The sequence below is a fragment of the Carassius carassius genome, chromosome 30 (genome assembly GCF_963082965.1).
Source record: "Carassius carassius chromosome 30, fCarCar2.1, whole genome shotgun sequence".
In the NCBI taxonomy this organism is placed as follows: domain Eukaryota; kingdom Metazoa; phylum Chordata; class Actinopteri; order Cypriniformes; family Cyprinidae; genus Carassius; species Carassius carassius.
The window spans coordinates 23,639,875-23,652,984 of record NC_081784.1 but is presented as its reverse complement, the minus strand read 5'-3'; the positions used below and the strand labels follow the sequence as shown (position 1 = coordinate 23,652,984).

At 40.1% G+C, this 13,110-nt stretch overlaps 1 pseudogene; it reads left to right on the top strand.

Moving 5' to 3' along the window:
• Nucleotides 1-2,474: 2,474 nt before the first annotated feature.
• The window catches only part of LOC132110351 (E3 ubiquitin-protein ligase parkin-like), an 80,710-nt pseudogene continuing 70,074 nt past the window's right edge, over nt 2,475-13,110 (top strand).

The window sequence follows — 13,110 nt, the reverse complement described above, 5'->3', positions numbered from 1 at the left end:
GTCTCTTAGTTTTGTGTTTTTTTTATTTTTCATATTGTGTGTGTGTTTAGATCAGTGCTTTTTATAAATGTCACAAGTTCACGTCCTGGAAATTGCTTTTTATCTCAGAGTGCATTTGCACTGTTATATTTGCCCAAAGCTTTACCCTTTCCTCTGAGAACAGAAGTTATCAGGAAAACTGCTGGCTCCATTAATGTGAATTATAGGTTATCTCGTATATAGACTGTAGATGAACTGTTCGGATCATTGTCGCTGTTGCGCTGTTGTTTAATATTTTTGTCATGGGATGCAAATGCAGTCAAAAATGCACTGCTGTGCAACTAAATTGACATTGACCAGCATATTTTATGTCACATCAGTCTTTAAAGCATCCATCATGTAACTAATGATCAATGCTAATTTACATTCCAGAATTTCTCTATAGGAAAGTAGTATTGTGTTGCTATGGCTGCTTCATTTTCCAGCATTCAGCCCATCTTTGTTACAGCCTGTATTAGAAGTCTCCTATATAGCAGGAAAGTGCAATAAGTCTTAGCTGGTGGTTTGATCACCTGGAATGAGAGGGCCTTTCTTTAATTTATACCATGCAATTGAAAAATGAACCCATGGTGACTACTGGGGAAAATGGGTAAGATGAGATTTTGTCTGTCTATGTTGTTTTTTCTAACACCAAGAAATAAACAATTGTCTGAAGGAAGTTTCAGACAAAAGAGCCATTTTTTTTTCTGTCAGAGAGGTTTTCCCTTAAAGGAATGTTTTTGTCTGATTTACATCAAACGTTCTGCTGTTTTCCATCTAGAAATGGGTCTCTACTCAACAAATGGGGTAAAAGCTAAATGGTTAGAGCATTACAGTTTAATAATTGATGTGTGAATTGACATGATCTAAAAATTGGAGAACATTGTAAAATAGTATCGTAAAACGAATGGGCAAAAGCAGAATATGTCTCTGGATGTTTTTAAAAAGAAAATTTTATTATTTACATCTTGGCAGCTATGGTCACTATAAATTGTCATTGGTTTATTGCATAAGGTGTTTCTTTTTTGTGTGAACTATTACTTTAAATACCACTTAAAGAATAAAAGTCAAGCATTGCAATTTTAATAATTAGTGTGTGTATTAGCATGATCTGAATAATTAATATAATTTTATGAATTAAAAATATTTGTAAAAAAGTAACTAATATTAATAGTAACCATTAGGGCTGAACAATTAATCAAATTACAATTATGGATGCCACAATTATATAATCATTGGCAGAAATTAATCGTTCCATAAGTCCACCTATGTTATTCTGCATGCTTAAGATGCTTTTTCCCCCTTTATATCTATGATATCTTAAGGGTTTTTCCATTGTTTACATTTTTTTTAGTATAACATTATAATACCATGTATATGTTTTGCCTTTTTATTTAAAGAAACTAATCCAATGAATAGTTGACATTTGAGTCATTTCACTATAGAAAAGCAATAAAAATTTTCAGTTAGTTTTCAGCTTGTTTTTTTTTTTTTTTTTTTTTTTTTCCATATAAAATATGGCATGCAGTTGCTTCAAACAAAGGTGTAAAACATCATTCATTTAATCTTAATTAATAATTACAAATACAATTTCAAAAGAATAATCAACAATTATACGATTTTACTTTTCTTTTTTTTTTTTTAAACCTTGCCAGATATGGTCACTATAAACTTTCATTTGATTGAACTATTTCTTTAAAAATCCGCTAAAAGGTAAGATATAAAGATGTAGCGAAAATGTTAAAGTTATGAAAATTTTCTACAATCCACGTCTACACAAAGGGACTAAACTTTTAGTCATATCCAGAAAGCAAATGAAGGGACCATGTTTATGAAATCAAGCGAATACATAAGGGAATTCTACAGTATTAAAGTGCGCCTTATACTGTATGATATCTTTGTCATTTTTCTGCTGTCTCCAAACAATACTGTTTTTACCTTTATCTTTCCTTCATTCTCTGCGAGATACAAGCTTTTTGTCAGTGTCTTACAGTGATTGGCATGTTTATTTTCTCTACCTGTTTTTTCTGCACTAGACTCCCGCCGGTCTGCGGCATATGTGCCAGCTTGATTATTTGAATTTGTGAAGGTACTTATGACAGCAAAGTTTGATCCTTTCTTTCCTCATGCTTGAGACAGAAATGAAAGACAACAGAATGAAAAGATCCTCTCATAATCTGCTTTTGAGACTACAGCACCATAGAATTACTATTCATATCACTGTCGCTGTGCATGGTCTCAGAATAACACGTTTTGAGCACTTCTTGTTCTGATATGGGGTTCTACTGTACATTGCGTTTTGCTATTAATAAATTGCCATACATTATTATTATTTATTATGCTTGGTTATTATAAGTGAACCAGTGAAAACTATTACAGACTTGATGATCATAAAATCTAATTTACATGAAGACAGTGATCAACTCTACTTCTAAATGATAATTAATCTACTCCGAATGGAACCCAAACCTCAAAGAGTAGATGTTTTCTAAAGAACATGAGAAGTGGATAGCAGTGGTGCATAATGGGTCACAAACCAAAAATGTTTGAGAATCCCTGAGGTATGATGGTATTAAACATGGATGAGGCTGTTGTGAACACCACTATCTGCTTGTCCACTTTTGTGACAGGTCTGCGATCTCCCCGAGCAGAGCACAGTTCATGTGGTTCTGCCCCCATCCACCTCGACCCAGCGGTCTGAGCCGGTCCAGCAGCGCAGGCTGTGTGGCAGGATGGAAAGCTTGACCCAACTTGACCTCAGTGGCTCCCGTCTGACCACCGTGTCTGAAGGCCTGGCTGTCATTGTGGAGACTTATGCATCCAGACAGGGGAACTCCGTTCCGACACACAGGTACAGAGAGTAGGACTGTGTTTGTGTTGTTGTTGTTTGTGTGTGTGTGTGTGTGTGTGTGTGTTTGAGTCAGTGTAGATAAAATGTATTTTAAGTCCAGTGGCAGCTGATGCTTTATAATAGTAAAGAAGCATAAATGTCACTTCTTTATGGAAGAATGTGTAGCATTTTCTATAATTAGGTGTCTAAATGCTACTAAAGATGAAGCAATCAACATAGGCTCATTGCAAAAAATCGACATAAATAAAAAAAACTATACAAACAATTCCCTATGGTTTCCAACATAACACTAGATGCAATAAAATACCAACGACTTTTGCCACAAATAATGATTGCAGGTGTAGATTATTGGTTATCCTTGCACAAGACTAAGGCTGCGTCCACACAAAGCCAGAGCTTTCCCTATCAGGTATTTTTTTTCCCTCGTCTCAAGAAATATCTGCATCCACACGAAAGCACAGCATGCAAGAATCAGTGTATATCATTTTTGAGAAATGCCACAACGAGTTCAATAAGTACCATTACTTTGCAGATCTATTCACAACTAGTATACATTAAAAATATAGTTAAATTATAGTTAAATTATTTAATAATAATAAAAAATATGTCCACCAATATAATAATAGTATGCACTGTTAAATCAGTTTTGAATTAATTTGATTTAAAAACTTGATTCACAGATATTAATTGAACTTAACAATTCTAACACCATTTTTACTGCTTATGTCAACATCCAAGAAACTTTTAAAACATCTCCATATTAACACTCTCATAATCAAAAGTCATGAAACAAGGAAAAATCATAAAAGCAAGTGCAATGGCACACTCTTTAGGAAACTTAATGGCCAAATAAAAAGCATGTATATATATATATATGTTATTTGTTATTTTTATGTAAATTAAATGGAAGCCATGCTTCCTGTGCCTTCTTGAAGCAATTGTCACAGACTCACTGTCACAGTGTCTGGTTTGTGTTCCCTGGGTAACCACCAGATGTCCTCCTTCTCCACGGTGTCTGTCACTTTCTGAACTACATTCCCCACGATCCTTGTTTCTTCATTGCACTCAGCTGTCCCTGGTCACTAATCATTGCACTCAAGCAATTCCTCATTAGCATTGTCATTTCCCTGTGTATATATACCCTGTCTGTTTTAGTATGTGTTACGGAGTCCTTGTATTTATCACGCCACTTCTGATTTCTGTTCTTGCCTGTTTGTCTTGTGCTTGTTTATGTTTGATTGCTACTTTGGTTTTGACCCCTGCCTGGACTGGATATTTATGTACGGTTTTCCCTTATTAAAACTTACTGCAAGTGGATCTACCTTGTCATCTGTTCTTGTGTGGATCGTGACAGAAGGGTATATATACACCTGACTCAGGTTCCTTCCTGACTCAGGGCTAGTCACCGTTGACCTTCCTGAGTCAGGGCTAATCACCATTGTCCTTCCAGAGTCAGGGCTAGTCACCGTTGACCTTCCAGATTCAGGGCTAGTCACCGTTGACCTTCCAGAGTCAGGGCTAGTCACCGTTGACACTCCAGAGTCAGGGCTAGTCACCGTTGACACTCCAGAGTCAAGTCAAGTCACCAGTGAAATTCTTGCACTAGGGCAAGTCACCAATGATATTCTTGGGCAAAGTCCAGTCACCAGTATTCTTCATGAGCAAGATCAAGTCACTGACTATCTTGATGGTCAAAGGCAAGTCACCATTGATCTTCATGAACAAATGCAAGTCACCAATGATCTTCATGAGCAGAGTCAGGGCACCAATGATCTTCATGAGCAGAGTCAAGTCAGCATTGATCTTCCTGAATCCAGTTTAAACACCACGGCATTACCAGAGTCTCTCCACATCTCTGTGGAACCACTAGAGCCTCCCCATGTCTCTGCTGAACTACCAGAGCCTCTCCACGCCTCTGCTGAACTTCCAGAGCCTTGTCACATCTCAGCCGAACTCTCTGAGCGCTTGACTGATCCTGTCATGGCCACGGAGGCCACCCTTAACTTGTTATGTTCTCTGTTTCAGACTTGCCTAACCAGACTTGCTCTCCTGTGTCATTGATCCCACTGTGGTGGTCTTCTGCGCTGCCCGGGTGGCCCTCTGCCTCGACCGCATGGATGTGGTGGTCTTCTGCGCCACCCTGGTGGGCTTCTGTCTCATCCGTTCGGCTGTGGTGGTCCTCTGCTCCACCCTGGGTTGCATCTGTCTCGTCTGCTCGCCTGTGGTGGTCCTCTGCGCCGCCCTGGTGGGCCTCTGTCTCGACTGCATGGCTGGGGTGGTCCTCTGCGCTGCCCGGGTGTGCTGCTGTCTCGACCGCATGGCTGTGGTTGTCCTCTACGCAGCCCTGGTGGGCTTCTGTCTCGTCCGCACGGCTGTGGTGGGCTCCGGTTCAACCTGCGTCGTGCCGATGGTCCCCAGTTCCACTTGCTCCACCCTGGATTCCTGCCCTGTCGGCACCACCCTGGTCTCCTTGTTGTGTTGTTGTTTTTTTTTTTTCCCACTTCCTGTCCCTGTTCCCTTCTATGAACCTGGCCCTCCGTCCCTCCCCCTGAGCCTCCACCAGTCAACCTCCCTCCTGGTCTCCTTGTTGTGTTGTTGCTGTTGTTTTTTTTTCCACTTCCTGTTCCTGTTCCCTTCTATGGACCTGGCCCTCCATCCCTCCCTCTTATCTTCCACCAGTCCACCTTCCGCCTGGACTCTTGTTTTGTCGGTCACGTCTTGGAGCGTCAGGTAGCTGCTCCGTAGAGAGGGGGTTATGTCACAGTGTCTGGTTTGTGTTCCCTGGGTAACCACTAGATGTCCTCCTTCTCCACGGTGTCTGTCACTTTCTGAACTACATTCCCCACGATCCTTGTTTCTTCATTGCACTCAGCTGTCCCTGGTCACTAATCATTGCACTCAGTCAATTCCTCATTAGCATTGTCATTTCCCTGTGTATATATACCCTGTCTGTTTTAGTATGTGTTACGGAATCCTTGTATTTATCACGCCACTTCTGAGTTCTGTTCTTGCCCGTTTGTCTTGTGCTTGTTTATGTTTGATTGCTATTTGATTTTGACCCCTGCCTGGACTGGATTTTGATGTACGGTTTTCCCTAATTAAAACTTACTGCAAGTGGATCCACCTTGTCATCTGTTCTTGTGTGGATCGTGACACTCACTTCCTATGTGATGCTTTCAGTCTCACCAAACTAGAACTCTTTTATAATGTATATCCTTTCATTTACACTAGTTTGTGCACCACGTAGACTTTGGTGACCTCCTTTTTAACAGTAATACGCAGCTCTCAGAGTGAATGTTTTTGTAAGCGCAAAGGTTGGTGAAGTGGATGCTGTTATTTGCAACAATGGCGGTGCTTTTACAAGCTGTCCTCTGCCTGCCCTTCCCTTTTCAACCTCGCTCTGGCTAGCAGCCCACTCGGCTACTTAGTCCAATCACGCCACCTCTTTTACCCAACCATTCTTTCTGTAAAAGCATTAGCATAATGGAGGAATCCTGCAGAAATCATAAATAATACGGTGCCTGTCTTATAAAACCCACTCTGCTCGATTTATTGTCAGCCGTGTCAATGTATCTTGTACCTCCTCGGTGCCCCATGCTTTTAGCTCTAATGAGAATGCTGCTCCCAGGTGTGTGCATGTGTGTGCATGAGTGATTTAAACTAGGATGGGACAGACTGATAGGACAAGTCCTCTCTAAACTAAATCATTAGCCAGGAAGATGTCTGGATTGTCTTTTCTGGCTAATTGGATTGTGAGCTCTTTGTCCCGGGATTGTGGCGGCTTGTTGAAGCACTGCTGCACCTTGTTGTTATCCTCTGCTTAGCGCTCTGACCAATGCACTTATGTCCCGCTCAAAACACTCCACAGCTGTAAACTAAAGGAGGACAAAAAACAAGGGAAACGAAATAAAAGCAAACAAATGTCAGCTCAGTTGGTCCCATTCATGCATTCTTAAATAAAGGTATGTACTGGATATACTGGATAAGTGTAATTTCTGGTACCAAACAGAATTAAAAGTGATGTTTTTTCTAATATGGTTTCCCAAACAATACTAATGTCTGTCATAGTTTGGTCAAACAATTAATCTCACAATCTTTTTTTTTGGGGGGGGGGGGGGGGGGGAGGGGGGTTCATTGGTGTCCATTGGTGGGTCAGTTAAAATTTACCAGTCATACATATTTGGGTCAGTTAAAATTTACCAGCCATAATTATTTCTTAGCAAGAAACTGTGTTTTCATTATTTATATTCAAATGTGTATTTTTGTCTCTGTGCATATTTTCTTGTGTGTTAGTGGCTAATAGTCCAGGTTATGTGTTACTCACAAATGAGACATTCTCCACCTCTCCATAAAACGCCACCTGTTAGAAAATATGAAGATGCATAGTGAGTTTGACCCTCATATTTTCATTTTTGGTAGCTGAATATGAGGAATATTTCACATGTGTTACCACAATCTATCAATTAAGTAAAACTTAGAACATTTAGACATTAATTCATTTCAGTAGACAGTATTGTATTTAAATCTCTTACATTGCTCACTGTATATCAATGATTAGTGATGTAAACCATGGGTTATGTTGCTGATCTTAATAAAGTTTCTGAGTGACCAGCTGATAATAATGCAAAATTTTATATGCTATAGGATATCAACCAATAAATTAAATACTGTGTACTGGGATAGGAGTAACTGTGACCGGACAAAGTCTTTTGACACTGAATAAAAAGTCACATATTACTGTTATTGCATGCTTTTTGCCATTCAGCCTGGAAAACTATGTGTTGGTGCACAGACTGCAAACAAGGCACTCTTACTTCTTATTATATGTAATATATATCTTTTTTTTTTACACATACATTTCTAACATTTGTACAAAAAATTAAAAAATTGTTCTAAAAAATTGTGAATGTAAGAATTCCCCCTTTCTTTATTATGGATAATTGTACTGGAATACACGTTAGACCCTTGCAGCTCTAGTTAAATCTCTAATTTTAAACATGATGTGGCGGGTTATTCTAACGCAGTCTCACCACCGAATTACGACCCTAGGGAAAACCTGTTTATTATTGCTGTTCTTCAGTACATATTCATAAGTGTTTTGAGACAAAAACAAGAAAAAATAAATAAATAAAAATAACCAGAAACCAAAAAATAACAAAAACATTTGCTCTGTTGCCCCAAGTCTCATTACTAACTAACGGTGACACTTGAAGTAGGAGTACAGAACAGCAAAAACCCTCGTCTCGCTGTCCCCACATGGCTGTCATAAGCCCCATCCCTCCATAGTTCCGCCTGTGGCCTGGTTTATCTTTCGGACCGTATGGACTTTCTGTCCTAACGTGTGGGCATCATTCCCACATCTCTGCATTCTGCCGCTGTTTGGGAAGGCTGACTAACACGTCGCTAAGCTGCACCTGCCTTTTCTTTCCACTTGCGGTGGTTTTCGGGGCAGAGAATCTGTTTGTCCACTGTCTCTGTGCCAGTGCCGCCCCATGCCTATGCCAGTCTTGTGATGCGTCTGGCTCTTAACATTCTCAGGCCTGAAACAGGTTCCAGCTCTTCTCATCTAACTCTCTCCAGAGAATTTTCTCCAAAATAGCTGAAGGGAAGAAGATGTCAGAGTTTATGCACCCGCTGTCAGAGCACTTCATTTGGACCTTTGGAGATATTGGATTTAGCAGCACTTTCAATCAAATACATTCATCTCCATCAGCATCTCTTAGCTTAAACATCCAGCTTGGGCTTTTAATAGATTTGTGTGCATGATATAGACACTTTTAGGCCAAGATCTTCAAACCCCACATCACTGAATTAGGCCTTTGGGGGGGAAACCTGCTTGCGAGTTTTTTTGCGCTTTGAACATTAATGGAAAAATAACCTTGGCTTACATCTCTCCAGAACACAATTATGAGAAATACAGTTTTGACTACATAGCTGGCATTATAAATATCTCAATGTGCCCAGAGGCTTTAATTAGAAGTTTTAATTATAATGTTCAGGTTGTTCCCATTGTAATGAATCCCCCAGCCCCATAGACATTACATTACATTACAGACTTAGCATTTCAGATTTAAAATTTGTCATACATTGTGTATCAAGTTGAGCTATTCGATTGGTTTAACCTATCTTAAAAGGGTAGTTTTCCCAAAAATTAATTTTTAAATAAATTAACCATTTACTCGCCTCATATAATTCTACATTTGAATGTTGACAATATTTTTTTTTATAACACAAAAGATTACTTTTTGCATTTTGCAGAAAGTGCACTGTTCTTTTATTAAATGATAATAGCTTTTGTCAAGCTTCAAAAGAAAACAACAATGCCATAAGAGTAGTTCATATGGTTTGTGACACAAATATCTTTGTGTGATGAGAAGGCAGAAAAATAAAAACATATTTTACGATTTTGCCAAAATCTTGAAAAGCATAAATACAATAACAGGAAAAAGTATTTCTTTCAAAGCCAAAGACAATAGTGAAGTTAAAAGAATATATGAAGTCTCGATAAATTGCAAAAGACAAACAGGCCTTTTTTTATTTTTATTTTTCTCTGAATGCCAGGATATTAAAGTGCAATATGTCTCTCTTCCATTTATTTTAATTTTTTTTTTTTTGCAGTGGCACAGCGCACAAAATGATACCTCAAGTCAATTATCTGAAAAATCATTGGCTGCACTTTGAAAGGTCAGTGGCAAACCGGGTCAACTTTGAGCAGCGCATTACAACTCTTCACCTGTTTGCAACACTGTGGCAGGGGGTGTTCAATACAACGTGAAACATTGACACAATTCACAAGGCCTTTAGAATTGGCATTAACAACTATTTATTAGTATGTTATACTTTGAGGAAAGTCCCAGGAATAATTTAATTTATTTTATTACTTCTCAGAATAAAACAACAACAACAACATCAACAAAAAACATTATTGGGTTCGTGTTTTTTTTTCTTCTTTTTTTTTTGGTGTAGTTTAGGACATGTGTACTGTTTTTTTTTAAATTATTTTATAGCAGTGTATATTAAATTAACATAAATGAATTGATGTATAAAATAAACAATTAAGTTATTGTAATTATTGATAAACTAACACTCTCATTCAATTTTTGTTTTTTTTGTTTTATGTTTTGTGTTTTATGGTGAACAGGGCTGCGTTCATTTGATAAAAAAACAGCAATATTGTCAAATATTATTCAAATTTAAAATGACTCTTTTCTGTGTTTTCTAAAGCTGAACTTTCAGCATCATTGCTCTAGTTTTGTGTAACTTTGTAACTTAGTTGATATTTTCACAAAAGATGGTTTGCTGTCTGAGCAGAGATTGATGTCACTGTGATTACTAGTTCCCTCCTTGTGTTCAAACAGAGTATTTGCTGTGTGTGCTTCAACCCTGTTTTACCTGGATGTGTGTCGTGTTTGTGTTTTCATTAACTTCAGATCTCTAGAATTGAGTGCAGTGAACGCGAGCGCAGTCAACCAGTCAGGTGCTTTGAGTTGAATCTGTGTGTATCATGGGTATCATGGGTCTGTATGGGTCTCTGCTGGATACAGGAAGTAGAATCCTCACAGCTGGCTCACAGACACAGCCCTGTTTGTTAAACAATAATGTAATTAAGGCTTTGTGGGACTGCGATGTTGATTCTCCTCCATGGAGAAAAGAAATGTCCTGAGATGGTGTGGAGGTTAGACTGATGTGAACAATGCGGGAGGTGTGTTGAATAATTCATCACCGTTTTTCTCATTAATCATTTACACTTGCAGTGGTGCGTGCGTGTGTCCGCGTTCGTTTGTTTTGAGTGAAGCGCCAGGGGTCTGTGTGACCTTTCCTTGCTGTCTCTAGGCAGGTGTCTTCGTGTAATCTCTGGGCTCCTCCACCACGGCACGGCGGTTTCATCCCTCCGCCCTCCCTTTCCTTCACCCCCTCCTGCTCCCCCTGTGGGCGAGTAATGATTTTCTTAACCTTTTCTCTAGCTTATTAAGGGCCCTGTCAGAATGTTTAAATGATTATTCTAATCAGGCACGGTCGGAGTCAGGCGGAGGGGGAACGTTGTCCCAAAACAATTATGGACGGAGAGAGTGTCTAAATCTGGCAGGAGGACAAGGATGAGTGTGTGACTGAGGTGGCAGGTTAAGACACTGATTCTGGTGATTTTTAAAGGGATAGTCCACTCCAAAATGAAGATCTGTCATTATGTACGCTCCTTTATGTAATTTCAAACCAGTATTGATGTTTTTCCCTAGGTTCTTAAAAAAAAAAAAAAAATGGCGCTTGAAGTTTAATCCTCAGTTGCTATAAACTAGTGCTGGGCAGCGATTAAATTTTTTTTAAATCGTGATTAATCACATAATTGTCTGCAACTAATCGCATTGTTATGCACAAAACTAATAATATGAAAGTAGTGTATTGTGCACTTTTTTCATTTAAAAGTACTGCTGTATTAGCAAAAGTGAAATAACATTTAGCAGTCCCTGGGTTGGTTAGAAGAGGTGGGCCAGAGTGCGGTTCAGTTATATATAGATTAGTGAGTGTGAGCACTAACCGCGCCGGAGCACAGATCTTCTGATACTTGGTGCATGATTGCGTAAATATTTCAGAGTGACAAAAGTGATAGATCTGTAAAACAGTATATTGTGAGAGGGACATGTGTTACCGTGTCCCATAAAACTCAAAATAATAAACCACAAAGTTAACAAAACAACGCACTCCACTGTGCTGAGCAAGCGGTTCTCTGCCGTCTTCACATGCTATCGGAAACTTCCTATTTCCCATTTATGAAGTCGTGATTACGAGCTTGTTGCATTCTTTTCTGTTAAAAATAACAGTGGACAGTGGTTAGTGAATGTTGATGTTGATGCTTAGCCTAAATAATTTGATTGGGAGCATACACACTCCGGGTCCTGACAACATTTCTGGGCATGTACTGAGAAACTGTGCTGCAGAACTCGATGTCTTCACAGACATTTTCAACATCTCACTTAGTCAGGCTGTTGTTTCCACATGTTTCAAAACTACCACCATCATTCCAGTCCCAAAGAAGCCATCTCCATCCTGCTTCAATGACTACCGTCCTGTTGCACTTACTTCCATCCTCATGAAGTGCTTTGAACAGCTAGTCATGCACCACATCAAGTCTTCCCCCTTGATTTAACTTTGCTGCATCGGAGGGGTGTGGTCTCTCATGAGCTGTTGTCCAACCTGGTCGCTGGAGCGGCAGGTGACGCAACTTTTCAGCATCTCGTCATGCCTGAGGAGGAGCCCATTCAGATCGGGAGAGCCTGGCTGAGGATCACTTAGCGGTGCCATTGTCTCACTCACAGTCTGTGTCTTCACTGTGGGGGAAAGGGGGATGTGGCGTCCTCGTGTCCTGTGAAGAGGCGGTATCTTTCGCCCAAGGAGGGGTGTACGATGGGTGTACGTCACTAATACATTGCTGCCCTCTGGTGGTCGGTCTGGCATGGAGCTCTATGTTTGGGTCCTGCGTTTTCTCCTGTTATGTCTTGTTCTGTGTTACAGGAGGAGCCGGTGAGTCTGGCATTAACCCGGAGGCTTACCATGACTTGAGAGCAGTTTTCAGTAAGTCCCGAGCTTCATCTCTTCCTCCGATGACAGAGTACATCCCTGTTCCTTTTTCCTCATCGTTTAACTCCCTTGGAACGGAATTAAGACATCGGGAATAGGGAGTTACTGGCTGTTAAGTTGGCGCTGGAGGAGGTGTGTCACTGGTTAGAGAGTGCGAAGGTCCCTTTTATAGTTTGGACTGATCATAAGAACTTAGAATACATCCGCACCGCTAAACTACTTAATTCCCGACAGGCTCGCTGGGCACTATTCTTTGGTCGGTTCAATTTTAACATCTCCTACCGTCCGGGGTTCAAGAACGGTAAGCCTGATGCACTTTTGTGGATCTTTGATGAGGCCGATGAGATGAGGTTGACACGGCCACACCTAGGAGTGAATGGAAGACCCTCCAAACCCAGGAGATGAACTGGGGGCCTCTGTTGGAGACGATCGGAGAATCCTCAGGGATGCCAAAGTATCAGAAGACATGGTTAAACATTAGTTCGGCGGTTTCCATGGCCGTGGGCAGTCCTTTCAGGGGGAGAAGACGACAGGATTTAGAGAATCAGTCAACAATACTGAGAATGCATGTATTATTATCTGAGGGAGGCAGGTCAGTTATGAAGTCCACCCCTAGGTGCGACCAAGGGTGGTTTGGAACGGGCAGCGGGAGGAGCTTGCCAGATGGT